Consider the following 27,363-nt stretch of genomic DNA (forward strand, 5'->3'; position numbering starts at 1 on the left):
AATTGAGATGGAGTGCGGTGAAAGGAATGGGTGAATGAAAGGAGGAAGGGAAGGAGAAAGGAAGCAACGTCCTCAATGTATTTATTCCAATTCATGTTGCTTGGGAATGTTAGGCTGAGTAGTTTGAATGATGAGCGCTGAGGTAGGGTGTTAGTTGTCATGGCATTCGGTCGATGAAAATGTTTTTATAGTTGTTAAAGGAAAGAAGCTTAGTCTTAGCAGCATTAAGTATTACCATTCACTTACGGTCCAATTGCACAGGTTTTCTGCCAGGAAGATCACATAATTTGGTAAAATAGGACAAACAAACAAAATGGTTTCCGTTTAATTTTCATACAACAATTGAAATATTACAACGACGTCTTAATGTCATTTTGATACGTAAAATAAAAATGTAAAAATAATACTTATCGCTTATAACAGGGTTTTTAAAACTTCTTGACTTGCGGACTCCTTTATATTACAGGCTTTACCTTAGGGACCTCTTTGTAAATGATTATGAAGTTGACGCTCCGGCAGTAAAATGTCCGATTGCTTGGTGTCGCCTTTCTTCCGATAACCATGGCATGATAACGACTGGGCGTAATCTGCATTTCTCACCGGTTTTTAATCAGTCGTAGGCCGAAGATCGATCGTCTGTGATTTTTATTCTACAACAATATTAACAGCTAGAAGCAAGAAAACTCCATAATGCTTAAAATATCAATATTAAATGAAAACAGCAATAGTATTTAACAAATAGTTTTATTGTCAATTACACACATGTAGGATTTTTCAATACACAATTAGTGAGAAAGATGTGCTTGCTTGGCTTTGCACAAACTGTCAATTCTTGGCGATATTACTGACAAACATACACGTAAGTCACTTTCTGGAGCAAGTCTAGATCTGTATGTGTTTTTCAGATTGGTCAGTGCCGAAAATCCTGCTTCGCATAAGTATGTTGTTGCAAACGGTAACAAAATCTTTACTGCCTATATAATGGATATTCGGAGGCTACAGTGAGCCAGAATTTTGAAACTTGTTACTGCATAAAACTGATTTTTAAACTGCTGTCGCATGAAATTTCAGCCAGTTCTTCCAGTTCATTTCCTGTGACCATGCTTATCAGCTATTTCAACATTAAACGGATTTCTGATCCAGTCAAAATTTTCAATATTATCTGGAATATCTTTCGAGAAATATTTGTCAAAATGTTCGGCTAGTGATATCAAATGTCGTTTAACATCTACAATTCTCAAAGCAACATTAACTGAATCATTGTTTCTAAGATATTCGTCCAGTGTAGGGAACATATCTAAAGTTTTCTAACTTTTATAGTCTATATATTCAGTTTTTTCTTGGAGGCTTTATTTTGTCATGACTAAATAAAATATTTGAATTTCTTCCTTGTAGGGATAAATTCAGTTCATTAAGTTTGTTGAATATATTTGCCAGATAAGCAACTTTGCAAAACCAAATTTTATCGGCCATTATCAAAGCCAGTTCAGAATCATGAACACACAGAAACATCAACAGTTCTTCTCTAAGTTCAAATAAATGCTGAATTACTTTACCTCTTGATAGCCATCTTACATCTGTATGAAACAACAGACTTGAATGTTCAGCCTCATCTCACCACAGAGTATTGCAAAGAAACGACTAAACAGTGGTCTGGTTTTAATGAAATGTATCACTTTAATACAAGATGACAAGACTTCGAACAAAGAAGTATCCATTTTTTGGCAACCAAAGCTTCTCGATGAATCATGCAATGTGTTGCAGTGCTATTACGTGCTACTTTCTTAACATGCCCCACAACAATTGAGTGAATACCGGTCATTGATGCCACCCTATCTGTACATATGCCAATACGCTGGCTCCATAACAAACCTGATTGAGAAAGAAAAGAGTCCAATACTTTAAAAACTTCCTCACCAGTTGTTCTAGTGGGCATAGGATGGCAAAATAGAAAATCTTCAAGCATTTCACTTTCCCAACAATATCGCACATACACCATAAGTTGAGATCCACTGGTAATATCTGTGCTTTCTTCAAATTGTAATGCAAAAATGCCTGTTTTCAATTAACTGAGTTTTTATGTCGTCTGACATATCTTCTATTCTTCGCGCAATTGTGTTATCTGACAATGGCACAGCTTTCAATTTTGCAGCACATTTTTCACCCAAAACTGCCCCACACACGTCTATTGCACAGGGCAATACAAGTTCTTCAGCAATATTATGGGCCTTCTTAGCACGAGCCACTCTCAGTTCTACTAAATAAGATGCCCGTAATAAGTTATGATTTGATATTATTGACATTGCAAAGGTTTTTGTCTGCTTTAAATAATCATTCTTTTTTCTTTAAATGTGGCAAATTGAGGTTATAGTGTTGTTAAATGTCGCTGCAATTTAGCTTCAAGGCTTCATTCGACAACAACTTATGACAAAGTAAACATTGTGGTCTGTTAGCATTAGACACACTTTCAATGAATCCAAATCGAATATACTCCGCATCATATTTTCTTAATTTGTAATTTGTTTTTCTGAACAATCTCTTCTGTCTCTGTATCAGATTCTGAGTTGATTTCATCATGAGCTTTCCATTTCCAAAAATTTATCCAGGGGTAAAGTTTGCACTCTGAAAAAGCAAAATTTGATAAAATATTTTTCGTATAAATAATGCAAGCTTAGTCATTTAGGAAGATAATAAGTAAAAATAAGATATTCAGACATTAAGAATTCCTGACACGCGATCAATGCTCAAGTCTCGTTGTAATCCTGTTCTGTACTACGCAGGAGATTTAAATTTGTGTAAAAAAAAAAAAAAAAAAACTACGCAGGAACACAACGCTGAATATATTTCAACAGCAATAACAAATAACAAATCTTTACATTTTTATAAAGGTTCAAAATCATAGGAAAAAGAAAAAATACATTTCATAAAAATGAAAACTTTGGAGTATAGGATTTGTGCCGATCAAGTAACTTGCTTCATTTTTCATTGTTGCCCTACACGCACTATAAACAAATTTATTAAATGTTCAACTGTAAAAGGAATTTTGTGGTATTAAAGAGGTTAAACGTATTTCTAGTAGTTATTTCTACCAGTTATTTCTACCAGTTATTTCTACCAGTTAGAATAAAATCCCAAAACAAAACGTTTATTATTTCAAACCGTTTTTACATTTAAAATTTAAAAACTCACACGTCAGTAATTAAGTCAATGCTACAGAACATAAAAAGAATAAAGAAAGTAACCAAAAAATATTTTAAATAAAAAAAGGCATATGGATTATATAATCTCATACAATTATTTGTTAATTGGCCATCCGATAGTTTCTGGAGAGAAATGGGTGTTTAAATATCATCCCTTCATCGGTGGCTTGAATAATCAGCCATCGGTGAAGAGATGATATCCAAACACCTGTAACAGAGCTCGTATGAGGGAAAATATCAGCAGAAGCTGTAGGATAGTTGGTTTGCGAAAATATTAACAGCGGCAGCAGCCAAAAAAGAACATATGCAAATTATGAAGTGTGCGCGAGCGAGCGTGACAAGAAAAGAAAAGGATACCACGTGGTCGGCAGAAGCAAAGTCCACAGCAGAGAAGATGGACGTGTAAAGTTGAAGGCGCGAAATGGTTGGCTAATGTCGGGAGAGAAAGAAAAACGCGTAGCAGAGGAGATGGGCGTGTGCCCCTCGCAGTGGCAGCGAGAGACTTTTAAGCTGGTGTCAAGACGACAGGGTTTTGTTAATCTCATGGCAGACGAAATAAACAGTTGGAAAAGGAAAACAAGAAAGTAATGGTAATTAATTCCTTTTGTTAAAACAGAGAGAAAAGCCGAGTCGGATTTATTTTTGTTTGGTTGTTCATTTTCGATAGTAATAGACGACGTGGGGGGAGAGATGTTTACACTATAACGAACATGGTTTGAGCGTAACCGCCAGAATACAATTAAAGAATTAGCCCCGGGTATCACCACATTTCTGCTTACCATTGTTTGGCAGGCCGAGAGCAGGCTCAATGCGTTTATTCAAATAATGGTGATAGAAAGGCGCTTGTAGAGCCAAATCAATTCATGATAGTCCTCGATGTGATATGTCGAATTAGTCCAGAATCGTATTAGAAACCGTTTCTATATGTAAAAAGAAAAGAAAAGAAAAAGAAAGAAAAGAATCAGTTTAGACATGGTACGAACTGTCGGGTCTGATATTTCTGAAAGGGTTGCTTCAGAGACAGAATAAATTGTGAAATATGCACATTTAATTCGATCTCTTTACACCCTTTCGTTCGTGTCTTGTTCTGTTTCACGTAAGAAAATGTCAACGCATCTTCTTCACAAAGGTCATGACCTCCACCCTGACTTGAGCAACCGCCGTGCCGGCTTCGATTACACCTACCTCCTCTGCACAACCCCCGTATACACGGAAATCGCTGTAATATCACGTTACAACAACGAACTGTGTCGGCGAACACAAGACTGGGTAATTAATATTTATCTGCCTCCCCACGAGAGGAGCCAAATAAAACAAGCTTCGTTTCTCGTATTATTTGGATCATTTAGACTATTATTTTCATCGTTATTCGCGTAACGTTTTGGTAGATGTGACCTCCGATCGTCTTTTAGTGTATCTTGTCGAATACTTTTCTTGGTTAGACCATCATATGTGCCCACGTAAATAAAAAAAAATGAAGTAGCAATCTCCACCGATAAACGTTGTCGCGTTCCGCATTCAATTTCAATAGACTGTATCACATTTTAATTACTACTCGGGCAACGCCGGGTTTCCCTGCTAGTCTATATATTAATACGCTAGCGTGTGTGTTATCTTGTGTGTCACGCTTACATCTTATTTCTTTCGGGTGACTGTCGTTTAATTGTTATGATCTTCCAGTTTTGTAATGAATAATTTTATCAAGAATTCTTCATAAGTTTTGGTTTCGGTTTTGATTATAGCTGAAGGAACTCATACATATATTTTTTTCTTCTTCATAAGTTTTGATTTCGGTTTCGACTCAAGCTGATGCACCCAAGTCAGATGGATATATATATTTTTTTAATCACAACTTTATAATATATAAGAATCGATAAAAGAATACTCTCTAATAATATATACGAAATCTGCATAAATTAAAATATCATATTTAAGCGTATTTACGACCGGGCTACACCGGGGGTTCCCTGCTAGCTTAGATAAATACTTTTGCAGTTTTAACAAAAGAGCTGCAATATAAAGGCGTCTCCATTTACGCTGAACATCCGCAGAATGCTAACGTAGATATATTACATATGAAAGAGTCCGCTGTGGAATTTCCACGGCTTCCGCGAGTTGAAAATAAATACAAATAATAATAATAATAAAACAAAGGAAAGAAGGTATAATAATGCAAAGGATGTGGCAACATTATTCCATCTTGGACGTACCTGGCTCTTATATAGATAGAGAATTGCATCAGCAGTGAGAAGGATCCCACCATTTTTCCAGCAAAGCTTTGGTTTAGCTGATGCTAAACCAAATGGATCTATCCATCATATGGATCTATTTTTTTATTTTTGAAACCACAACTTTATAATATATAAGAATCGATAGAAAATGGACTCAATGATAATAATATACGAAATCTGCATAAATTAAAATAATTTAAGCGCATTTTACGAGCGGGCTACGTCAGGCGTCTTTGCTAGCTTGGATAAATACTTTTGCAGTTTTCACCAAAGAACGACAATAATATCAGGACATTTCATCTTAAGCTGAACATCTACAGAATGCCAACATCAATATATTACATATGAAAGAGTCCGTTGTGGAATTTCCACAGGCCCGCTTGTTAAAAATAAATACAAATAAAAATAATAAAACAAAGGGAAGTAGGTATGATAATGCAAAGGGAAAAGACACTTTCAAATGAAATCGGCAAAAATATTTATATAATATCAAAAGGAACTAAAAATATGAAAGGCGGCCATTTTGTTTTTGTTGGGATTTTTGTTGTTTTTGTTTTGTTTTTGTTTTTTTGTTTGTTTGTTTTTTTTTGTTTGTTTTTTTTTTGTTTTTTTTTTGGGGGGGTTGCTCTTTGTGGAAACATTTTGTTTTGTAGGACTTTTCAGGATGTTTCAGGATGAGCATAAAACATAAATAAACAACAAATGGGATTCAGAGAAAATGGAAACATAAAATATATGAAACGTAAAGAAACATTGAAGAAGAAATAGAAAAAATTTTAAAAAATAATTACACAACATGCATTTGTTTCATCTCTTCTTCGGTTGATCGTCTCCTTGGTTCTATCTGTTGTCTGAATTTCCCGCCTGATAAACCGAATCGGTGTTTTCGTGTGCACGTTTAGTAGCTGGAAGCTGACTTAGGATGAATTGAAGAACGCAGACACGCTAAATAGTCTCCAGCAGCATTTTGGTTTTCATGGGTGCCACAGGGCTTATGAAGAAGAGCCTGAAGTCCTACCTAACTAATATTCCTGGTGAATCAAGTTCACTTAAGGGAACAACTAGGATACTAAAAAGAGCTCTCGGTTGGTTTCAATAAAAAGCAGGGGAAAGTTGGCAGTTGGTTTGGCTGACGTATGAGCTTCTGCCATAATAATTGAGTTGCTCGGAAATCCACACAGATGATTTGTTTATAGTGGTGAAGGCTTTGTGTAGAACCAACCACACTTTTGTTATTACTGCTAACCTTTATCGGTGCAGATGACTGCCACAGGACAGAGTATACAGTAGACCGCAAGTTTTTACATCAGTTTTCTTCTCCTAGATTCATGTCTTAACGAAGATTGGGGATGCATCTCTCCCACTGAATTAATCCGCCCCCAGATACCAACCTGGAAATTTCTACGACTCGGCGCGGTACATACAGCGTCTAGCCTTCCCAAATGGTCCCCCATCTGGTAGTGACCAGGCTCAACGTTGCTTAACTTCGGTGATCTGGTGAGAACCGGTGTGTTAACGTGTTTGTGCCGTGTGTGTGTATGCGTGTGTGTGTGTGTGTGTGTGTGTGTGTGTATCTCGTATTTATGTTTTATAGAGTCAATGCTATATTAATTATTATATTGTGCCCAGTAGTGATTTCAAAGTGATATATATATATATATACATATGTATGTGTATATGTATATACGTGTGTGTGTGTGTTATTTGTTTCTGTTTTTGCGATACGTTTTGAATGAATTCAATTATTTTCCTTAATGCGAGTTGGGAATAATTTTCCCTTTAACCAATTTGGTACCCCCACATGGGGAGCGGTATATATATCATTTTTAAATATAATTATCCACTGACACATGTTTCGTCGTCTACGACGAATCAGAGTGACTGAATCTTTAAGGGAGGTTTGCTTACGGTATTATGTGTAATATATATTATGAACACATGTATCAGTAGCAACTGGCTCGAGAAATTAATGGTTATTCTGCATTTTCCAGAAAAAAGATATATTTGCATGAAATAGCTGAATATTCTTGGCTACAGTAATTGAGTAATGCAATCTATTACGTCCTCTTAATTAACCGTTATTCGTAGCCATAACTGATAATTTACTTTAGCTTTAGGCTTTCGGCGTATCTTTCACCGTCTGTCCCGGGCAGCAACCATCGTAAGTATTTATGGCTTACAGCAGACAATTCTTGTGGGTAAAGTATTCACATTACACCAGTTTCCAATATAAACAACTTTATTTTTCACGTTAGTAAAAAAAAAAAAAAAAAAAAAAAGTTTAATTATAAAATTACTCGACATTTTTTAGTTTAATTATAAAATTACTCGACATTTCCTTCTACAATAGATTTTATTTGATAAATTTATTCATTTTTTGCTTTTCTGGTTGGACAATTTTGGCATGGCATGATTGATTAATAAAATCCGTCTTAACAATCAACAAGAAACACACACCTGCGTGCGACTTAATTAGGTAATAAACAAAAACAATGAAAAGGGAACATGCCGTCATTTGTTACAATACAGGCGCATCAACCTATATAATAAAAGCCCGTTTCTACACTTCTTCTAACGTTATCACCTATAGTGGGGCAGGTTTTCTCATTATCCCATAAGAATCTTTCACTTAGTGATACAAGCACCAAGTGAAAGATTATTTCAGCAATCTGTCCCACTATTATCCTTTATTCGGAATCATAAATTTTCTCATATGTAAAAACAGGTGGTATTACTTGCACACTGAGTGACAGTAAGTCTCTCCAAATCTCCAATACTATTCACTGATTTCGGCCACCGTTGAAAATTTATTTGCGTTTTCGCAACAGCCGTTTAACAATGCGTTCTCGCTGATACAAGCCATTGGTTTTCTCTTGAATTTGTGTGACATTAAGCCTCTTCAGAATGCCAGTAAACTCTTTATCCTTCTAGTGGAGGTGTGAATGGTGCTATTTCTCTTTGGTCTTTCCATCTTCCTTGACACGTCACGATCATCTGGGTCGGTCGCGTTATTTTAGTGTGTGAGAGAGATGTTTTATTTCTTTGTACTCATTATGAACCCTCGTATAAATCACCATCACTATTGACTGACAATAATCGGTGGTGTTCCCTGAAATCGGAATGATGGTAAATCACACCAGATTTCCAGTACCCTCAATCTCTTTCGTTAATCTTTGCAAATGAATTTGCCATTGACTTCTCGCTGGCAATGACCATTGGTCCTCACTGCAATTTGCGTGGCAATAAACCTCCCCAGCGTTCCAGTTCTCTTCGCACTCATCTAGTGGAGGTCTAGTCAGTGCTGTCTCTCCTGTCTTTTTATCCTCCTCGAACTTCACCTATTTGGTATGATGCCAGTTGATACTGTCACCATAATTTTTTTTTTTGGGGGGGGGGCACGATTCTTCTTCTTCTTATTATTATTATTATTATTATTATTATTATTATTATTATACGCACTAGGAGCATTCACACAAGCCATTGTCAAAAATTGTTTTTTGAGAACAACTAGTGGTGTTCCCTGGAGTCAGAATGACAACAAGCCTCCCCATATTTCCAGTACTCTCCAACTATTTCGACAACCTTTGCAAATTAATTTGCCTTATCGAACCGCCGCTTACCATTATTATTATTATTATTATTATTATTATTATTATTATTATTATTATAAATACTTAAGCGGTGTTGCCCGAATTTAATAGTTTTATCCCCTTTCATATTTATCTTATCTGTGATTTAATAATAACAGTAAGAAAATATCAAATTAATTACATAATGGAAATGGTTGTCCCTTTGTCATGAATAAAGAAAAGCTCTTTGTACTCTTTAAAATAATCTACCCTTGCAGCATCTAATATAAACGCGCGTGGTCTGTGGAAATTAGATTTAATAATATTCTACTCACTATTATGATAAACAATTAATTGTGAGAAACAAAATCTCTTATATGATCATAGGCCTGACTTTCACTCCAGACCTGAAATGTAATAAATTCTCGATTCCCATACAATTACCGATTCCGGTTCCGATTCTTTATAAATCTCTAAACATTTAACTATAAAATTATTTTTTTCCCGATTACCGTAAAAACACATGTCAAATGTGCACATATTTTCTCAAAAAATAATTTTATAGTTAAATGTTTAGAGATTTATAAAGAATCTAATTTTTATTTATTACTAATGTTTTAAACAAAATCAAATCAAAAAAAAATAATTAAAAGAATCACTTTACAATTCCAGTATTGATTCCGATACTGCAAAAGGCTCCGATTCTTCTGATTCCCGATTCCGATACCGATTAATCGTCCCAACACTAATAGATATTGCATACGCAAAGCAACAAAAAACAAAAAGTACAACAGTTTACTTGCAGAAATAGATAAAGAAATATCGAGACTTTGTTATTATTATTTATCAAGGACGTAGGTTCACGCTTATGTTTCGATGAATAAGGGCAAATGTTTACACTCTAACAGTATCGCTGGCCGGAATAAGTATTTTCAGAAAATCTAAATCTAAATAAATTATATTCGTGCAAATAACAAAGTGGAAACACAAACTAAAACATAGACTAGTCCGAATCAATTATCGATATAGCAGTCGAATTGCTTAGAAAATTCGGAAATATTAACATGTTACCTTAGTATTACCTTAACCTGAATTTAGCTGGAACTCATGTGACAGCAAGCTTTTAAAATCGATGATCATCCGCAGGAATTTAAATATTATTACTCTCTTTTTTCTCTCTTTCTCTCTCTCTTTCTTTATATCTCTGTCTTGCTTTCACTGTCTGTCTGTCTGTCTGTCTGTCTGTCTGTCTGTCTCTCTCTCTCTCTCTCTCTCTCTCTCTCTCTCTCTCTCTCTCTCGTGGTTTACTATTCGGATAATCCCCAAATCCTTTTAGGGATATGATAATCCTCAAACACACTGTGTACACGGTTTTTGTAAAGAAACAGGGGAGATAAATGAAAGAAATTCAACTCGCTGTTTCTGTTTTTTTTTTTTTTAACAAAACACCTTTATTCCTGCTTCTCCGTCAACGTGTGACTTTTCGTCTCAGCTGTAACATCACCCACGTCTCGAACACGTCCTTTTCCGAACCCCGTTTCTCTGTTCCTCTTGTCTCTGCTGTAACCTCACATCGTACATCATACGCCACTGGTGCTAACAGCGCTGTTACAATACGGTTGTATTTTTGTTAGTTTATTGGGGGGGGGGGTCGTATGCAATACTTATACATGTAAAATTGATGTTAATATTCCACTCCAGGTTTGGAGTAAAAGCCAGTCCTGGGATCTTATCAAAGAAGGTTTTTTTATTTATAAGGGGTGTGACATTTACCAAGGCTCAAAGGCCACTCGACGATTAAAGTTAATGAGTATCAGTTGGCCAGTGAGACAACACCATAATGATCATTAATGTTGAAAATTGGTAGGATTTGATTATTTAATAGGGCAGCTAAACGAGAACTTGTTTACATTGGGCTTGAAAACGAATGTTATATTCAGCTGGGATACGACGCCGCGGTATTGTGCTCCGCAGACGGGCAGTTCTAGAAAATAAACTTTTCTCGTGGAATTTACGTTTAGTTTTATATACAGCTACAGAGTAAGGAGAATTATTGGCAGTGGTTGTAACTAGATGAATGTTTGTTACGAATGCTTAACAAAGGGGGTGGAGTGCCAAAGACTGAAGCTCAGTCGAGCATTCATGATCATATTAATGAGAAAATGTAACATTTTATTCACTGCCGATTCTTTCCCCGTCTACTCCTATGCGTAGATACTGCATCAACACATTGACACACCAGTTCCGATTAGATCACCGAAGTTAAACATAGTTAAGTCTGGACTATATTAAAATGGGTGACCATTTGGGAATTCCAGGTGCTGTGTGTGCTCTCTGCTTATCTCGGCATTGTTTACATTCACTCTTGACCTCTTCTTCCTACTTGAATCAAACATTAAGAATCACAGGAATGGTGTGATTGGGGAGTGCGCAAATCTTGTTTTACAATTACAGGCGCAGATACATTTACAAGAGGTGACCATTGTTTCTCAAGACTGAACGAAAACTATGACTGAATGTACATTTGCAGAAATTTCATGCAACCATTGTTGTTCTACCTTCTCATGCATGTATGCATGGATTTGTTTTTAAGGTTCTGCGTGTTCCTATTTACTTGCTTCCTCACGAGGGCAGAGTTAGGCACAAGGCACGGTTTTTAATGTGGGGAGAATCCAGCTCTCGAAAAGTGAGCATTCTGAATAGGAACAAAAATTTTAAATTGCCTTAGTCTAGAAAGATTCCTCATCCTAAAGGTGAAATTTAGTATTAGAACATATACTACACTTTGCTCCTAGCCAAAAGTTTAGAAATAATCTATTGGACTTCTGGTTAGGCTTGCTAACGGATAAATTATTTAGAACGGTGTGTCCCACTGTTGAAAATAATTCAAAACCTCTCACGCAATTATCGGCTATTAAACTTTCCTCGTTCGCTCTTTAACGTCCATAAATATATGTTCAGAAAAAAACACACATATATATACAAAATTTTCACACATATATATGCATAATCTTCTAAAACAAAATGTTTTCATTTCTACAGATTAGAAAATTTTTTGTCTGTTTTATTATTTTGTTTTGTTTTGTTTAGTTAGTTTGTTTTTTTTTTTAGATTTTGTTTGGGTTTTTTTTATTTATGTTTTTTTTATTTTATTTGCGCGGAGTGAGGGTCAGGACTTGTTATATAATACTCGTCCGCGTAATAAATATGCATCCTTCCAGCAATTCGTTTCTCATGTTTTATGCACGAATATAAAGGACTACCAAAGCTTTACATTATTTGATCCTGGTTTGAGGTAGTTGCTTGTCTAGCCGTACTGATGAGCTGTGAAACAGCGAAACAGTACTGTATGTGGATGACTATATATATATATATATATATATATATATATATATATATATATATATATATATATATATATATATATATATATATATATATAGTTATAAATATATATAGTAAGTTATAAAAATAAATATGGATATTAAGCTACACAGAATATTCCGCGTTTCATCCACGCTAGGATTCGTCAGACTTATAATTGCCGTATATATCTTTATAACTTACTACCTAGCTCTACTTATGTATTTAGCACTGTTGAAGTAAATACTTAAAGACCTCCGATCCGTAGTGGAATGGGGACAAAAATGGATGGTCACCTTCAATGCTGCCAAGACTAAACTTGTTTCCTTCAATAATTACAAGAAACCTTCCCTCCGCCAATAGCAATGGCCAATGACTCTTTATCTGAAAGTACATCTTTTAAACTCCGCGGCCTAACGTTCACAGGAAACATGAGTTGGAACAATTATATTGAGAATATTGCCAGGACCGTTGCAAAGAAGGTGGGCTCTCTCTACCGTGCTAGAAAGCTATTAACGCCTGAAAGTATCCTATAAGGCCACCATTCGCCCATGTATGGAGTATTGTTGTCATATTTGAGCTGGTGCATCTGCCACTAGTATCTCGCTCCTAGACAAGGTTTAAAAGGGAGTCGCCAATCTGATAGGTCCTGAACTGTCAACTAAACTTCAGCTTCTTCCCATCGACGAAATGTTGCATCCCTCTGCCTGTTCTACAAGTACTTTAATGGTGAATGCTCTGACGAACTGCAAGCACTTGTGCCCCCTCGACGTAAATACCCCCGACAAACCCGACAAGCAGCTAAATCCCACGCCTTCACAGTTCACAGTAGAGATCCCTAAATGCAAGAGAGCCTTTTACTCCTGTAGTTTCTTCCCCAGAACAGCTAGACTTTGGAATTCCTTTCCGGGTCTCTGCTTCCCTGACTGTACTGACATGCAGAAGTTCAAGTGTAACGTGAACCAACATCTTGCTGCCCAACTTCCTACACAGTACCCCTGATGCTTATGTCCCTGATAGTAGCCCCCTACAACAAAGTGGAAATGTGTCTTGTTTGGGGTGAAAATGTAATAAAAAAATTTTTTTTTAAGTTTACGCATAAATTATACTTTCGTATATTAATTTATGTGATTAAATGAAGTGGTTATATATATATATATATATATATATATATATATATATATATATATATATATATATATATATATGAACTGGAACAAATACATTGAGGACATTGACAAGGCTGCTGCAAAGAAGGTGAGTTCGCCCATGCATGAAGTATTGTTACCACATCTGGGCTGGTGCATCTACCACTAATCTCTCTCTTGGATAGGCTCCAAAAAAGAGTTTTCAATCTAATAGGTCCTACTTTGTCACTAAACTCTAACCCCTGTTTCATCGCCGCAATGCTGCATCTCTGTGCCTATTTTAAAAATATTTTAATGAAGTGTGTTCTGATTAATTTGTTGCACTCGTGCTCCTTCGGCGTACATATCCCCGACAAACCCGCTTATCAACAAAAGCTCACCCCTTCACTTTTGAGGTCTCTAAATGCCAGAAATCTTTCTACTCTAGTAGTTTCTCCCCTCGAACAGCTAGAATTTGAAATTCCCTCCCTGCTACCTGCTTCCCTGTTTATACCAATATGCAGAAGTTTTAATGTAACGTAAGTGAACATTTTGTTTATTTTTCCTAGGGATGGTCCCTAATAGTAGCACTTTACGTTCAAGTGGCGATATATCTTGTTAGGGGTGACCGTGAGCAATATATATATATATATATATATATATATATATATATATATATATATATATATATAGTCAGAGAGAGAAAGAGAGAGAGCGAGAGAGAGAGAGAGAGAGAGAGCTTATGACAAGAAATCAGAGAATGACTAAAATACAAAATATATAAGGAGAAGAAAAATAGAAGGATTAATTTTAGGTTACTGAGGGCAGTGACCGAGGCGGTTATTAACTATATGTCGACTGACCCGACACTCCCTCCCCCTCTCTGAACCCCCCCCCCTCCCGAAAAGAAAATGTCTTCCACGTCTAGACGCTCACCGGATCGTCGCCATCGACGACAGTAATGTCCTGGAAAATAGCCTTCAGCCTCGTTCTCAGTTTACCCGGGCTTGACGCCACCGGATTAAAAGATTGAAACCAACGGTTCTGAGACCTATCCTCCCTCCTCCCTTAGCCACCGGGCAGCACCCACCTTTCTGATTAAGGCGTGTGCTGGCTCTCCCTATGCTCAACATCGCACTAGTAAATGGGGTTGTAGGACAAGAGTTCGCCGGACAAAAGCTCATTGGACAAAGATTGGAAAACGGACAAACGCACTCGGAAAACAAGAACATTCATTGCGACAATATATATATATATATATATATATATATATATATATATATATATATATATATATATATATATATATATATACTCGCAGGCAAACCCGATTTTGCCCGGGATTGATGAGGATCAACAAATGTTTCAAACCTTCATATTTTCATTGTCATCGAAATCGGTGAAATCGACGATTTTTCAATCAAATCGATTGATTGCTTGCTCTAGTTGGCGACTCATCGCGGCGCACTGGGAAGAAGCTTCGCATGCTTCTCCGCAATACATTGTAGTCTACATTGCACTGTAGAGAACCTTCTGTTTATTTTATAAAATTATTTCTATATATCATTGCTTGAATTAAATTAAAAAATTCAAAAGTCATATATCATGCTTTAATTCCGAACGCGCCCCTGTCATATCAAAGAACCTGCTGTTGATTTTACATGTCAAGCTTTTCTGCTTGAATGGAAATAAAATGCCCGTTTCTTTTTTCATCTGATTATTTCGATTATTGATTTTTTATATTTATCAAATATATTTTCAGACAAAATCTAAGAACACTGCCAGACACATATATGTAAATTGTCATAAAAATTGATCCAGCTGTTTTCGAGTTCATAGGGAACGAACTCACAAAAACATACACACATACACACACACATATATATAAAAGTTCCTTTTATATATATATATATATATATATATATATATATATATGTATATATAACTACTTCGTTTACTCACATAAAATTAATATACGAAAGTATAGATTTATGTGTAAACTTTAAGTATTTACTTCAAAAGTGCTCAATACGTAGGTAGAGCTAGTTAGTAATTTATAAAATATATATGGCGATTAAGCTACACTGAATATTCAGCGTTTCATCCACTCTAGGATTCGTCAGGCTTATGCGCGAATTCTGTGGTTGTTTATCGTTTTTATATGGTCCTCTTCTATTGAGGATTTAGTTAGCCAATAAGCTTTCTAGTATCCACCGCGCCCCTTCCTATCAGCCAATGGGCATGCATTTTATCGAACAAAGGATCTGTTTTAAAACTAGGTTAGTGGTTTAAGGCAGACATTTTCTTTTTTTGTTGTTAGTTTATATATAAATATACATATGTGTACATACATATATGCACATATATACATATATATATACATACATATATGTGTGATCGTTTATGTATATTCATGTTTATTTATTTATTTATTTATTTATTTATTTGTTTATTTTCTATTGTTTTTGTTAGTTTTAAAACAATTTTGTATCGCTATCCTAGAGTAAATTTTATTTTGTGAACACAGTTATTTGCTATTTCTCTTCTACAGTTTAATAGATTTTGGGGTTCTTTAAAGTACAGGATAGCAAATTTTTCATGAAGGCATAATTTACGTGGGTCATCTAAATGCCTCCACGTGGTAGCTTGTCTTATTATTTTCCATTCGACTACCGGCGAATGTCCGCTTTCTTTGAGTTCCCAGTATTTATTCGCTAGTGTTGTTTTTATACGGTGTTTTTTATTGTTGAATGTACTTTTGTGGTCATAGTATCGGGTTTTGAAATCTAAGGAAGTCATGCCTACGTAATATTTCTTGCTATTCGGGTTTTCTTTCGCAAATATTGTCGCCTGATAAACTACGCTTTTTGTTAGACATTTATTTTGAACTGGGCAAAGTGTACGGTGTCTACAGTTGCATTTATCTTGTTCGTTATTAGTATTTTTATTTATAGTATGGTTGTTCTTGTCCGGAGTTGGTTTGTTATTATTATTATTATTATTATTATTATTATTATTATTATTATTATTATTTCTGCAAGTGTTAGTTTTATTTTTGTCATGGTGTCTACTTTTTTATTGTTTATTTTGTTGTTGTTTACATTGTTTTTATTTAGTATTTTGTTATTATGTGCTTTAATTATCATCTCTAAATTTTCGCAACAACTGTAGGATAACTTTAAGGTATTGTTATTGAATATTTTGTGTAAGGGGTTGGTTGCGGGAAAGTGTTTTTCAATAAGATCTAGAAATTTCTTGCCAAGTTTTGTTTTTAACATTCGATTGCCATATATATTTTATAAATTACTATATATATATATATATATATATATTAAGAGGCATATATGGTAAAGAAAACAAGGATAAATAGTGCTCAGTACGTTAGTAGAGCCAAATGTTTTTTTAATTATTACAACCTCAAGTGTATTAATTCATTATAAGTTGTTTCAATAGACAGGATAAAAATTATCCGCCCATATAGTTAGATGATTCAAGTTAAAAAAAAAAATAAATATGTATGACAAACCTTTGGATTTCCGGTTGTTGAATACTTTTTGACTGTTTACTACAAATGTCCGCCGACTTGGCATTTATAGGTACTTAATTTCTCTTAATTTTCGTGCTAATGGTCAGTGGATTTGAGGTAAGATATTTGGATTACTTTGTGACTAGGTTAGAATTTATCGACCAGCAGTAACTATCAGTTCCTACATTGATGATTGCGTAAGTGTGAAACACTAGTGTTTTAGGTATAAAATTAATTAATAATTATTTTTAAAATACTATAGTCATATATATCCCCCTCGTCATACAACAGTTAGCGACTAAAAACTGCCGGACAAGACCATTTCAAGTGTTTCGAAGAAAAGTTAAAGTGAATAGTTGTTCGATTGTAAAATACGCATCAATATTATATTTTAATTCATGTATATTTCTCATTCATTATTATAACGCCAATTGATAATTATACAATGTGAAGTAAGGATTTTAAAAGTTATTTAAAAATATGACTACCATTTACTAGAACTGAAACCCGAACCTTTAGTGCCCCAAGCTTGGCCGTTATTTATTTCTCTAGCGTAGTTATCGTCTGAACTACGGATAGATAGATAAGAAAAGCAAAAAATTAAACGACTTTAAGCTTTGAGTTTTGAATTTTGAGCATGCGCAAACCAAACAACAGGTGTAATGTTTTATTGGGCTTACCTTGCCAACTGTTTTATTTTCAATTTTGGCCTCGTAGCAGCCATTTTTTTTTCTTTGCAAGTTAAAAGCGAAATCGAAAGTGTGATACATGTTCAAATACTCTATATATCAAATTTCAACTCTGTAGACCAAATATTTAGATAGGAGTCTGATGGAGACATTTCGCACACACATCGACAAGGTCACACACACACACACACACACACACACACACACATATATATATATATATATATATATATATATATATATTGTTGCATATGCGATAAAAGTGGCGGTAAGGCAATTTATAACGTAGGGGTATGAATGGAAACTTAATGATAAAACAAATATCGTTTACGTTTGTAACACCTTGCCAAAGGGAGGGGTATAAGGGAATTTACGGGAACGCAACCCCCAAGTATTTTTCTCTTTATCGTACATGTGATACACCAAAAAAATAAAACAAGTGGATAGAGACACAAGGGCGAACACAATAAAAATGCGATGAAATAACGATAACAGACATTTTTCCAAATGATACAAAAATATATTTATTTAAGATAAAAAGAAAAGGAAGAGTTTAACGCAAGATAAAGAAATGCATTCAAAGTTATGGAATCTGAAGTATATATATATGAGCGACAGTCTTTGGGAGGGGGTAATCAAAGTCTTTGCACTTATAGGTCTCTTTTGTTTTCCCTTTTTTTTTCGTTTCTTTTGCTGGCGTGTTTCACAACTCGTCAACGACGCAGTTTATCCAAGATATTTCCTTCGGTAGGGAAAAGTTCGAATAGCAAATTCACGTGTTCTCCTTTCTTGCTTGCGCTTTATATATCTTTCAGTACATCCACATCTCCTTCGCATGATGGGGAAAAAGTCATCATCTCTTTCATGAGAAAGTAAATTAATCGCATTCTTTCGCATGACCGGAGAAGAAGGTTGCGTCGTCCACGTGTCGTGTATTTGTATCTCTTTTTCGCCTGAGGGGAATAAGTCGACCCCCTTCCTCTCACGAGGAGGAACTTCTTAACAGGTTGGCGACCCAAACCGAAAAGAGTGACTTCCGCTAGTGTCCAGTTAAAAAGGAAAAGGGGAAGCGATACCACTTCCGGTCTCCCCTCTTCCTCTCTGCTTCACAATCCGGTCTAAAAATAGACTTAACGAAATCTCTAGCCGGTAAAGTCTCTGCAAGTTTTAAAGGGAAGGAACATTAGTTGACTTTCGTTTAGTTCAAAACAACTACTAATGTTTAGCTTCTCTTTTTGGAAATCATGTTTATTTTGCATCGGCGACAAAGTATAAAAACAAAAAAAAAACGACACATCTCTTGTCAGCCTAAAATTAAATATTTAAATTTTTATTTAAATACGTAATCCAATTTAAGGATTATGTCACTATATATATATATATATATATATATAGAGAGAGAGAGAGAGAGAGAGAGAAAGAGAGAGAGAGAGAGAAAGAGACAGACAGACAGATAGACAGGCAGACAGACAGACAGAAAGAAAGAAGAACGAAAGAGAGAGAAAGAAAGAGAGAGAAATAGATATGAAAACATGTTTCCGTGTGCTAAAGCGTTTTCATACTAAAAATCTCTGCAATTACGCAGTATATAGAAACTGTGCATAAATAGATCCCATCGTAACAATGTAATCAAACACCACCAAACAAGAACGAAAAAGTAATTAATTAACGCTTATTTTTATAAGCTAGATTCGAGATAGACGTGTAGCCCCCGTGGTGGTGGCGAAAGACTTTTAAGCCGATGTCGAGATGGCGGGGTTTTGCTAATATCATGGGAGACAAAATGAACAGTTAAAAAACACAAGAAGCAGACATTGTTTGGAAAGTAATAGTTATAAATGCCTGTTGCTAAAACAGATTTATTTATTTTTGTTTGTTTATAGCTGCGACGTTACCCACGTTCGATAAAAAGAGACAAACAAAATATGAGGTGAGGAGGAGGCTACAAAATGCTTAATATTTGTGCAATAATATTTACAAATCGATTTTAATCTGACGATAAAATAGCTGACAAGAGCCATGTTTATATTAAAACTTAATATTTTGAAAAAATTGAAACACAATTAATTAAAAATCTATGTTGTAACGGAACATTTTGAAATAATGGAATTTTAATCGTTTAATCTTTTAAAATTTAATTAATTTTTAGGAGGTTTCTTTTTTCTTGACAATTCAACTGAGTATGGTATATATTAATTCGAAAAACGCTATTCAAAAAAAAACATAATAATATTAAATTTATATCATTTTTGAATTGCAATTCAAGGTAAGTTTTTGTTCAATACATGCATTTAAATTTTTAAAAAATAAATATTTTTTACTTATTTGAATTTTTATGTTTCATAATAAATAAAATATATATAGATAGATTTAAATATATTTTGTTCAAATTTCGAAAAAAATACATGGGGGGGGCACGCACTAAAAAATATTTCCCCTCGTATATTTTACAGAAACTGCATTTTATATGTAATTTCATTCTAAAATGGGTAAGTATCGAAATTTTCACAAAAATCTGACCATTAGTTGATTTTTGCTAGATTTATTAAATACGGATATGTTTTCTCGTTTGAAATGCTTACTACATGGGAACGTTATTTTAAAGCGGCAATTATGTAAACACTATTTTCGTCTCGCAATTTCATTATTTTCGTTCGATGAAAACAAAGTTTTTTAATTATTACTAGTTTATTTTGCCCTTCTTCTTTTCCATAGTATAAAGGTTATATTGATGTAATATTAATTTATAATAAAGTTACATCGTTTTACATATAGGTGGGGGATAACTCTGTGGTGATTTTTGGAGGTGCCTATAGTTCTGCCATTTAATGAGACTGAAAATAGGATCCCCTGCATTTCAAGCGATCAAACATAAGATGGCTCGGCCAAGTGATCAAAGACTTTCAATCACTATCAGACTTCCACTTTGAAAACGACACGAACAAAAAATTACTGGCGATCTCTTAGCAGCAGCAGCAGCAGCATGATGATGATGATGATGATGATGATGATGATGATGATGATGATGGTGGTGATGATGATGATGATGATGATGATGATGATGATGATGATGATGATGATGATGATGATGATGATGATGATGGTGATGGTGATGATGATGATGATGATGATGATGATGATGATGATGATGATGATGATGATGATGATGATGATGATGATGATGATTGATGCTTGTTGTTGATGCTTGTTGTTGAGCATCATTTGTTCATTTTGTATGAATCGGGTGATTATTGTTTCCCCCGATACTTTTCCAGAAAGACAACGGGTGTGACGAAGCGATGCGCTCTTATGGTAACATAGTGGCGCATGTGAGAAAATCAGCAATAGCTGTAGGATATCTAACTAGAGAAGATATTAGCAGCAGCAGCAGCCGTCTTAGCACATACGCAAATTAAGCAAGTGTGCACGCGCTGACATCACGGGAAACAGGGGAGGAAAAGAAAAAAGAAAAAAGGACAGCAGGTGGTCGAGCAAGATAAGCGGAAAGGCAGACGACAAAGACACGCGTATGAGAGAGTATCTCGACAGACATGTTCGACGCGTGAGTGATATTTTGAAACACAGTGAAGAGTCGTATTTTGTATTTCTTTCCTTGTTTGTTTGTTCCTGTGACGGGATCAGACAACGTGTGGGTCCGAGTGGTTGGAATGTAACGACACGGTTGAAGTGTAATGGACGCGTTACACAGGTATTTACGGGATGAACAACATGAAGGTTGCCAACATCCCTAATTAAAAACGTTTCTGTAGGACGAATTGGATTCGAATATCACACAACCAGGTTGTCAGTCTGTGTCATTAATTACTTAGCCCCCGTCACGTCCATGATGATTATGATGATAATGATGGTGATAATGATGATGATGCAAAAGAAACAGCACCTTCCCAGCAATACTCCATCTTATGATGTCGCTCACTTTCATATAAAGAATCGCTTGTACTATCTATGTCTCTTTGTCTTCGCATTTAATTAAAAACAAAGCCCTATTTTCGTTAAGGTTAGTGTTCCTTGATAGAAGCGCTGGTTGAGTTTAAATAAATCAACGCTTCTATCAAGGAGCACTAACCTTAACGTGAATTCCGCGTGACCAACGCACCATCCCGACATTTGAAAGACTACCATAAAAACAACAAACAGACTTCTACTGACTCTATGCTCCAACAACAACATGGCAAAACAAAGAAAGAAAGACATGCTGATGATGAAATGTATCTTGGAAATATATTTATAAATTTCGATACAAATTTCAAACAAGATAAATATATGTTTATTTTGTAATAATGCATTGTTTGGGCTTCAAACGCATCTAATACGTATTTATTCTATTTAAAGCCCTATTTTATGTATTGGTGTCTTTATAATAATAATAATAATAATAATAATAATAATAATAATAATAATAATAATAATAATAATAATAACAAGAATAATAATAATAATAATAATAACAAGAATAATAATAATAATAATGATAATAATAATAACAATAATAATAATAATAACAAGAATAATAATAATAATAATAATAATAATAACAAGAATAATAATAATAATAATAATAATAATAATAATAATAATAATAATATCGTAGGATTTTTGTGTTATAGGGGAGATGACGACATGAGGTATTTGTCAGTTATTATAGGGAGGTGTCGGAATCCTCCTACATACAGCGCCTGGTATTCTCAAATGGTCACCTATCTGGAAATGACTTGGCTTAATGTTGCTTAACTTCAGTGATCTAATGAACCTTGAAAAATTTTTTAAAAAAACTATAAAAATAAGAATAAGACTAAGAAGGGTAACATGGTAATATGTGATTCTGGGTTTAGAGCACAAATATCTAGGGCTCCATATCCATCATGTTATCCTGCTAATAATAGCACACAATTGATACTTTCTTGGAGAAACCTTACTATCTTTTTTATAGAGACTTCATAAAAGGAGGAGATAATTACCACATCCCGAGTTGTATCGTAGAATTGAGTTAGGCTGAGTAAGTAGCATCCATAACCGGAAGCTGTAATAACTTATTTCCTGTACTTCAGTAGAAATATCTGGAAAGATCTTAAACTGATTTAATACGCCTCATCCTCTAATCGGCTTTAATCCCTTGCAGCTGACTATCATCCTTGCAGCGGGTCTCAATCAATTCCTTACTCTACATCCCGAAAATACTTGTAATATATTCTTGCAACCGCAAGAATAATAATATCTGGTTTAAATATGACGAGAGGGAATATATATATATATATATATATATATATATATATATATATATATATATATATATATATATATATGAGTGTGTGTGTGTGTGTGTGTGTGTGTGTGTGTGGCTTGATTTCATCAATGTAGATCCACTGAAACCCGTGTAATTATTAAAGAGTGCTCAATGGATGAAAGAGACTGTATATAGTCTGTTTATTATACAAACATTATTGGTTACATATGTGCATACATGTTTCAGTGAAATGTCGCTTCTTATTTCGGACCGATGAGGTGGATCTCTCTAAATTGAGATTTCACTGAAACATGTATGCACATATGTAACCAATAATGTTTTTATAATAAACATAATATGTATATATATATATATATATATATATATATATATAGCAAAAATAGTAATCAGTAAATACCTGAAGTGCTCAATACTATTGCAGAGCAAATATATATTTTTGATTACCGTTATATCTGCTTAGTTACACATGTTTCGGTTATTGCTGTGATTTTTTCCGATATTCAGTTTTGAAACGCTGTTTTTGTTTGTTAAATGCGCTTACTTCTTGATAGGGGAGTTACCTGCCCTTTGTTTTGCATATAAATACGTCGCTCCTTTTATTAGAGGGACGTATTTAATTTAATTTAATCTAATTTTTATTTTTCAATATTTACATATTTAAGTATTTCTACGCATATAAACGTTATCCAGGGACACGCGTTTTAGAAGGGTTGAATATCTCTCAAATGAAACCAATGACAGTGTGTATTTTTTTTTAACAAGGGAGTTACCACTTATCGAGGCCCGAAGGCCACTTAAGGATAAGGGTAAATGAATGTAAGGTAGTGGTGTAGTAATGGGTAATGGTGTAAGTTGCGTAATTTGATTATTTATGTGGACGTTTTGACAAGAATCTTTTTACAGTAGATTTGAAAGCGACTATGCTGTATTTAACCGGGAAGCAGAACAGTGGAACAGTGTTCCACGGGTGTGCAGTTCTGAGAAATGAGATTTGTTAATGGAATCTGCGTTTAGATTTAGGCACAGATAGAGAGTATGGAAAAAACGTTTATAGTGGATGTAGCTAGTCGAGTGTTTTGTGAAAGTTTGGCAAGTGGGAAAATAGACTGGAGTTCAATCGAGCACTTGACGTGAAAATAACGATAGAGCAGAGATGGGATCGCAACGTCTATTCTGTGAGAAAGAGGTTGCAAGGAAGAGAAAAGGGCATCACCTATTAGGTTTCAAAGCCGGTTTTGAACTCTATCAAAGCTGGATAGGATGCGCCGAGCAGCTCCTGTCCAGATGTGGCATTAGTACTCCATTTTAGGATGTACCAGGTTCTTATACAGACAGAGGGTTGCATCGGCAGTGAGATACCTACTGGTGCGGTAGAGTGATCCAACCATTTTTCCAGCGACCTTTTGATGTGATGCAAACCACTTTTGTGTCACACAATGCTTATTTATCCTTAACTATTGGTTTGTTTGTTTGTTTGTTCGTTTGTTTGTTTGTTTGTTTGTTTGTTTTTATGGTATATCAACCCTTTTCTGGTTATTTAATGCCGAATCTGGTAACTTTGGAAAAAAATGGTTTTATGCTTCAACTTCTTTATATCTTCAAATATTTATTCATGATGTTCTGTTTGTTTGTTTTTTGTTTGTTTGTTTTTTGCTTGTTTGTTTTTTTTGTTTTGTTTTTTTGTTTTTTGCATATCAAGCCTTTTTGGGTTCAATCATTTTGCCAAAAGTTTTTCTTCTTCAAGTCCTTTGTATTTTCAAATATTCATTCTTGGTGTTTGGTTTGGTTGGTTTGTAGAGGAAAACCGTTGTTTTTGTTTTGGGTTTTGCAGAACATGGCTAAGTTTTACAAAGAAAAATGAAAAAGACAATAGCTTCATTGCCTGGTTTAGTTAAGTCAGGAAATCGATATCTTCAGACAGTCTGATCAGATAGCACTGGACTTTAAGTATTGTAGGAATGTTCTATTTGTAGGGAGGAATGTAAATGAATTGTGTTGTATGGGCTTGCAAAACAGGTTGCCATAGTTTGGTTATAAGTTATAAGTTGCTTACAGGTTATAAGAACAAGCTTATTCACATAATCAAATCGATTTATTCATGCAGTTTAATCAACACAATAAACATGAATGGGTTACGTCGAAAAAAACATAAAAATACGTTAAGTCAATAGACATTGGGTCTATTCTCTTGTTTAGCCTATTCGTAGTTAAGAACATGAATGTGTAGTCTATCGTCGACTGGAAAACAATACACATATAAAATATAGATTCGTTCCATTAGGTACAATAATAGAAGTCCGTGTCAGGCAGAATAAACTGGTTAGCGAATTGACAAGAAAACTGTTTTACAAGTACCTTAGTGAAATGTTCTCTGATGAACTCACTATCTAAATACCCCCGACCAACCCAACAATAAGCAAAATCCCACCTCTTCAATGTGGAGATCCCCAAATGCCAGAAAACTTTACTCTAATTGTTTCTTTTCTTTTACTGCTTGCTTTTAAAATTCCTTCTCTGCCTCCTGTTTCTCCAACTGTACAGGCATGCAGAAATTTAAATGTAATGTGAACAAACATCTCTTTGCATGGATCTACGTTTAACATGCTCCTATAAACGTGGTCCCTAATTTGCGGTAGCCTTTATGCCTAAAGGGTGACTATGAAAATAAAATTCGTGGAGAGATGCCGAGAAAAATGTCTACATATTTTTACATGCGTCTTCGCATAATTTTGCGGATTTTTGCCCGTTCATTGATATCGTACACTTTTTGAGTCTTTAGTATGGCTCGATCAGAAACTGAACCGCGGTTTCCCGGCCTAATAGTGAACATTATAATAATGATGACACTAGTATGTGCCTGCTTATCGAGCTGCAAATTTTAATTTCTTTTTTTCTTTTTTAGCTATTATAATTTTATGAGTCTTTGATATGGCTTGATCGGAGATTGAACTCCAATCTCTCAAACTATCGGCGAACTCCCTAATTATCATGTCATATGTGTCGAAAATGTGCGTTTGTTTATCGGACCTTAAATTTTAATTTTTTTTTTTTTAATTTTACTATTGAGATCATCGCTTATCAAGGTCAAGAACCATTCGACGATAAGTGTTAATGAAACGGAAATGATTATCAGGCGAAATATGGGGAACACCAAGGAAGTGTTAATACTTCGTTAACGAAATGACCTTCATTTGTTTACTAACAGTTCATAAAAAGATTTTTATCCTCGACGAATACTCGGCGAATGGCGGCGATCAGGCTGGCTTTGGTGTTTTGGGAGGTCATGTTGGTAATGTTCTCGATGTATGACCAAATGAAGTAGGTCAGTGGGCTTAGTTCGAGGGAGAAGAGGGCCAGTGAGGGGTACAAAGTCGTAGCACTCCTTCTGAAACCAAACCTGGGTCTCTTTGGACTTGTGGGCCGGCGCCAAGTTCTGCTGTTACATCCAGGATCTGCCAACGGTCTCTTTGAACTTGTGGGCAGCGGCACTTGATTGCAGCCGGGGATCACCACACTCTTTAGCACATCCAGGTACACTTTGGTGTTGACTTTCAAGCCAACTTCGAAAATGTGAGATGCATGATGTGGCCCTCACTTGAAACCACACCAAAAACCATAACCGTGACCGGAAACATTGTTTTCATCACCCTGGACACATCCTCCAAGCGTTAAACCGTCTGGATTTGCATTTTGAGGGTGCTGGCAATGGTTCTTTTGACACAACTTGGATCGGTAGAGAGCATGAGTTGTGCAGCGGCGCATCTCCGATCTCGCTCGTTGAATATTGTGTCACTCTCACACATGATAGAAGGCTCTTATCTTTTTTGGGATTTGTATACAACTGGCCAACTAGTAAATGGTCTGCAACAAAAAAGGAAAACCGGTTTTCATCAAACGGAAATGGAATCATGTTGTCTTTTCGAATGCAACAATTGTATTGTTTCAGTCTGCATAGATAAAGAACAATCTTTTTGGAATTTCGTGCAATAGCCAAAACATTAAATACATCGTCTTAATACAAGTCTTCAATATTTATCTTACAAAGACGTAGTAGGAGGAATAGTGACCAGTACAAAGACTACTACCACAGCTACTCTTTCACAACACAGATTTTTTTCATACGATGCCATATTTGAATTTAACAGAAAAAAATACTGAAAGAAAAAGGAAGAGGATGTTACACAACCCTTTTGACTCCGTTTGCAAAAAATAAAATGAAACTTAATATATTCCACATAAGTACTTCTTACGCCGAGCAGCTGTGTTCTCAAAATTCATAATGATCGGTTAATTAGTTTAGGATGGAATCCTGTACATACAAACATTTAACTCTATAAAAGAATAGCAACTCGATTTTTTATTTATTATAAACAGAAATAACGTAACGTTAAA

General features: G+C 35.0%; 1 protein-coding gene and 1 long non-coding RNA gene across 2 annotated transcripts in view; one reads left to right on the plus strand and one right to left on the minus strand.

Moving 5' to 3' along the window:
- LOC145254767 (BMP-binding endothelial regulator protein-like) overlaps positions 1 to 27,363 on the plus strand; it is a 432,474-nt gene that overhangs the window by 273,874 nt on the left and 131,237 nt on the right. The window lies entirely within an intron of this gene.
- Positions 726 to 7,629, minus strand: LOC145254770 (uncharacterized). The gene is made up of 3 exons (XR_013863800.1): positions 6,223 to 7,629; positions 3,980 to 4,120; positions 726 to 2,622 (listed from the first exon to the last, which is right to left on the minus strand). It is a non-coding gene; the product is annotated as an uncharacterized LOC145254770 (long non-coding RNA).

The sequence above is a fragment of the Euprymna scolopes genome, chromosome 30, assembly GCF_053919585.1.
Source record: "Euprymna scolopes isolate OS-2025 chromosome 30, ASM5391958v1, whole genome shotgun sequence".
Taxonomy (NCBI): domain Eukaryota; kingdom Metazoa; phylum Mollusca; class Cephalopoda; order Sepiida; family Sepiolidae; genus Euprymna; species Euprymna scolopes.